Here is a 5,777-nt window from a genome sequence, read left to right on the forward strand (position 1 = left end):
TAAACGACTCGGGTCGGGATTTTTTTCCCCAAGTTAAGAATATTATTTTAAAAAATATTATATTTGTTTGGAAATTATTCCATGAGTTATTGCTAGCCAAATTATGAATTTTGTGATTTAAAAGTCAAGATAAGACTTTCGGTCCTGGACCGACACAAAAACCCTAATCAGGTAAAAATCTTAGAAAATAAAATGAAAAGCTATGGAAAATATATTTTGGGCATAAAATACATTCATAAAAATTAAAGTTTGGTAAAAAATAATAACCTAAGAAAAAAATGGAAATTTTAGGGTATTTTGTGTTAAATGCTTAATTTTACCGAAATGAGGAATTTTATTCCATGAATGGACCTTAGATTAAATTTTATATTGTGATTAATTAAATTAAATGTGAGAGGCATTTAATTTAATTATTTAATGTTAAGTTTTGTGAATTTTTTTTTAAATAAGAGTGAAAAAGGTGTAGAAAGTCAAATTGGGTTTTTCTTCTTAGGAAATAATTATTAACATTTATAAAAAAAAATTGATCACATAAATAATATATGTGGTGGCCGGCCATGTGTGAGGCTTTAAAATGGTTTGACCAAAAATTTAATTAGTTTAATCCCATTTATTTAAGTGTTAGGGTAAATAGGCAAGTGGTGGTAAAACACTCAAGTGGCTAAGTGATATTTTTTAGAGTTGTGTGGGCTCTTCTAACCTCAAAAACGACCACCCTCTCTCCCATTTCACTATCATCTTTTTTTGAAAAGTCTCTCAAAGTTTTCTCTCCACCTTCAACCTCAAGAACACTAAGGAGACTTGGAAGCTAAGCTTGGTCTAGGAAGGGTTTTCCCTAAGGTAAAGTTTCAATAATATAGACCTTTGTAAAGTTTATTCATAGAGTTCCAAATAGCTAATTATCTATGTTGTTAAGGGGAGTTGGTTAGGGTTTTTAAAAGGATTTGAAGGAGCTAAAGCTAGTAGGAAGATCCACACCTTAAGCAAGAACACCAAAGAGGTAAAACGTTTACTCTTATGGTTGTTATTGTATGATTTTTAGTTTTAAGCATTATTTTGTATAGTTAATGCTTAAAGTTTCTTATTGGTGATGTAATAAGGTTATGGTAGTTGTTTTATAATTTTTATGATGCTTGTGTATTGATTTTTGAAAATAGGGACCAAAACTCCCAAGGGTCTTGTAGGAAACCTTAAAACAAAATACATGTTTTGAGCTGTGACTTCCAAGAGGTCTAGCATCCATTGTATATTGATTTTTTAAAATTTAATTATACTGTGATGTTGTTGAGATTGATTACATAAGATTGAGCTTTTGAAACACTAAAAAATGTTTAAAAATGAGTGAGTTATGTTATTTCAAAGTTTAGGTAAAAAACTGTTTTTTTCGTATTCTTAATTTCGGGACCAAGTTTGGACAGCCACTGTATAGGGAAAATGAACCCAGATTTTTCTAAAATTTGGTGGACATATTATTGGCATAACCTAGTATTCCACTGTAAAATTTGGTAAGAAAATACTGAACGGTTTGAAAGTTATTAAATGTCAAAGTTTGGAAAAATTAAGGATTTGAAAATAAGGTAATTTTTACCTCATTGTTGGAAAATAATTTCACCAATAAAAAATGCTCATTTTGACCTAAGATTTTACAAAGACCTAAATGGCATACCAAAAATGGAATTGAGAAATTTTGGTAACAATTGGGTAAGTAAATTTCAAGTGATGAACTAACAAAGTATATAGTTAAAAATGTGAAAAAATAGGCTTTTCACACTTAGTGTAAAAATGAGATTTTGGAACTTAAGGTAAAAAGTAAAATTTTGCTTATTGCAAGTTAAAAACTTGGTAAGTCTTGAAAACATATTTTGACTAAAATTACCACTTTGAGTTGAGTGTGAATTATTTTTATTAAAGAATTTTTATTCTTTTTAAAAAATAAAAGATTTAATTTAATAATAGTTAAAAATTAAAAGAGGGTTTAAAACCCTATATTTTGAGAAAATGATTAAGTGAATTATTTTTCTAGTAAGTAAACTTGATTAATTGATTTTGAAAAATTAACTAGTCCAGATGGGAAATTTTTAACGGTTTTCCTAATTAAGACAAATTAGGCTATTTTCTTAAAACAGTTTTTAGAGATTAAAACCTTAAGAAAAATAAAAGGAAAATTAAGAGTTTATTTTCTTAAAAAATAATTAAGGAATTTAATTAGTATTTGCTGGATATGATACCGGCTAAAATCTTCTATATATTTTAACCGACTTGTTGAAAGTTCGGATCAAAAGCGATGCGTTTAAAGAACAAGATTTTTAGCGGATTGTGGGAAAATACTATTGTGATACCTGAGCCTAGGTATACCATAGGATAGGTCTCCCCGAGACTTAGGGTTTAGTCTCAAATATTTTGTATGAATTTCCTTAAAGGGTTTAAAACCAAATAAGGATCATAAATCCTTGCAAATGATTTTTATTAAAATGACCAAACCGCCCATAATAATAATAATAATAATAATAATAATAATAATGATTTATGAGTGCCATAATTAATCCGAGTATACTGTATGGATAACTATAGTATTGGCTAAGCGTAACTTGACTGAACGTTGGAGGGTGAAAACCTGCTGAGTGCTAAGGACTCTAAGTAAGTCAACTTATATTGTGTGGCTGCAACATGAAATGACTATTGTATAGTATGTTAGTATAGGGACACATGCACATATATACACTGTCATAGAAAGTTGCTTAGAGACGTTAGTCTAGTGAGTGTTGATTTAGAAAATATGAACGGTAGATATCCGTCATATCCTAGATGGCTATTCCCCGTCGCACTGTTTGATTTTATTATGTCCGGTTCATTACTGCGACGAGTGGCCAAGAGGTGAGGATTGCTGGTTAAACCTAGGGGTGCCAAAATAAATGGGACCTAGGAGCCCTCATGCTTACTTAATCAGTGAACGGTTAGAACCCAAGCAAGTGCTCTGATAAGTTATTCCCAGAGAGCAGCCTTGAATATTGGCCATTCAGTGAGAGTGCCTAGAGATACTAGGGGTTGCCAAGATTGAGTGAGGCTGAACACCCCAGGGGAAACTGCCTACCAACACCACTGATTAACATAGAAGTCTTTGTAAAACCGTGTAAATTCGATTACACTCTTGGATAAGTAGCGATGCCCTAGGTAACACGATAGTTACCCTTGATGGGGATATTTATTGGCTAGATCTTAGTGTTGAGACTCGGTTCTCTCTTATAGATTAGCATTTATGTTGGAGGGCGTGTTACACCCGAATTGTTGGAAATTGTCGAGCGTTGGTCTCGAATTATATTGTGATATGATATATCTGCTTGCTCTGGGATTTTCTGAGTGCAGGGATATATTTGTTGATAAGATATAGTTGCGAAATAATATATCTGCTTGCTCTGGGATTTTCTGAGTGCAGGGATATAGTTGTTAATAAGAAATAGTTGCGATATAATATATCTGCTTGTTCTGGGATTTTCTGCGTGCAGGGTTTTATCTGTTTGTAGGAAATAATTTATCATTGGTTATCAGGCATGACCATAAGTTTTCCAAGACGCTTTTGCGTTCTTGAAATTGATTGTGTAGGGTCCGGATGGATCTGGAACTCTAATTCTCTGCATGCTTTGTTTTAAGGTTGAACTTACTAAGCATTTTCGCTTACCTAGTTGTTTCATGTTGTAGGTAAGTGCAAGGGCAAGGCAGAGCAGTGAGCGCTGGAATCTACCTTGCAAATGTACATGTGGACCGACCTTTTGGGAAGTCGTTTTATTTTTAGAAATGTTGTGTAATTTTCCTAAACTAGGCTCACTCTACTCGTTATAAAATATGTTTGTAAATAAATGTTAAGTATGGCCATACGACTTTTTAAATTTTTTTTTATACGGGTTTGAGACATTTTGTTAAATGAAAACATTTATATTTTTGCTTTACCGACTCTTGAAAATCTGGGTCGTTACATATAACTCATACTCTAATATCCTCGGTAATTCACCAAATTACTAAAATACCCATAGGCTCACCCCGAGTCGAGTATAACTCCCCATTGTGACTTTTCCACCAAATTGCTCGCAAGGATCGCCTCGTGTTACACATCTCAAATATATCCACATAATAATGTGGTCCAACTCACAAAGCACATATAATTTACAATTATACCCTCAATGGGTCAAAATTACAAAAAATGCCCTTTTCACCAAAATGGGCCCACAATAACATTTTAATGCAGACAAGCATGCATAAATAGTCATACTATGATACAACTCATATATTTCATATCGTCACACATATATTCAATTAAATTCACATATTAATCTATTTATGCCCTCCCGACACACTAATCAAGACACTAAGCCATATTATCGAATTTGGGACGTTACATAGGGGTTAACTTTAGATCGAGATAAATGCCTAATGGATCGATTAGTTAATTCTAGTCGATGACCTGGTTAAATCAAGGAGTATAGGTCACCTAATAGTGTTATACCTATTGAAACAGGCCTTTGGACCTGGTTATATATAGTATTCTTGCACCTAGTTAAAATCTAGGATTTGTTTTTCTTTGATTTTTTCTTCACATAGTTTATATTCGAAATTTCTTTGAGAACTCGAGCCTTAAAACGTTGTAGAGAAATCTATTTTCAAAATTCTAAGTTGAAAAATTTATCAAATTTTGCCGAATATTTCAAAGATTATAAAGGGTTATATGCCCCCCAAGCGATCAGAATTTATAAGTATTCTAGGTCGCTTTTACAAAATAAGCTCGAGATGCATTACAAAATATGACAACTTTGGTACCTCGTTTGAATTACGCGGTAACCTTATATTATTAAAGTTCTTGAAAAATAACAGTGGCTTTTATAAATAAGCCTTACAAGATAGAAGAACTACTAAAGACATAAAAATCTAACAAAGCCATTATTTGAGGTGTAAGACATTCTAGGTCCATGGGACCAATTCTCCACTTAACCGAGCTAGTTTGAAGGTTTCTTCAGGAAAAATTTCCACGATCTGGTAGGTTCCTTCCCAGTTCGGTCCCAACACACCATCTTTAGGATATTTGTTCGCCAAAAATACATTTCAGAGCACTAGGTCACCCAGTTCGAGTCTATGTTAAAGTAACGAGTAATCCTCTGCTGAAAATGGGTGAGCTATAACTGTGGCTCCTCCCATTTTTCCTTGATCAAGTCCAGAGTTGTGTTGAGAAAGTCATTGTTTCAATCCTGATCGAAGGTTTTTTTGCCTATTTGACCTCACTACTGCCTCAATTGGGAGCATAACTCACTTCCCAAAGTTAAAGAGAAGGGAGTGTGCCCTATGGAGGTGCTATGTGAGGTCCTGTAGGCCCAAAGTACTAGCAGGAGCTGCTCAGGCCATAATCCCTTAGCTTCATCTAGTCATTTATTTAAGCTTGCCATTAGGGTTTTATTTAAAGCCTCGACATGCCAATTAGCTTGCGAATACACCACTGAAGAAAAACTCTTGGTTATGTCGTGCTTCTCACAAAAGTTTGTCAAAAGATCACTATCAAACTGAGTTCCGTTGTAAGGCACAATCTTCTTTGGGAGCCCAAAACGACATATGATGTTCTTCACGAATAAATCCAGGACTCTCTTCGAGGTTATGGTCGTCAGAGGCTCAGCCTCGACCCACTTTGTAAAGGAGTCAATGGCGACAACCACATAGAAAACTCCTCCTTTTCCAGCTGGGAGTGAAACAATCAGGTCGATCCCCCATACTGCGAATGGCCAGGGTGATGAAATCAT

The 5,777-nt window shown here is 33.9% G+C and overlaps 1 long non-coding RNA gene across 1 annotated transcript; it reads left to right on the forward strand.

Moving 5' to 3' along the window:
• The first annotated feature begins 764 nt into the window (after positions 1–764).
• Positions 765–3,884, forward strand: LOC133816305 (uncharacterized). Its single transcript, XR_009885145.1, has 2 exons — positions 765–1,000; positions 3,697–3,884. It is a non-coding gene; the product is annotated as an uncharacterized LOC133816305 (long non-coding RNA).
• Positions 3,885–5,777: the final 1,893 nt, after the last annotated feature.

Source organism: Humulus lupulus, chromosome 2 (assembly GCF_963169125.1).
Source record: "Humulus lupulus chromosome 2, drHumLupu1.1, whole genome shotgun sequence".
Taxonomy (NCBI): Eukaryota; Viridiplantae; Streptophyta; class Magnoliopsida; order Rosales; family Cannabaceae; genus Humulus; species Humulus lupulus.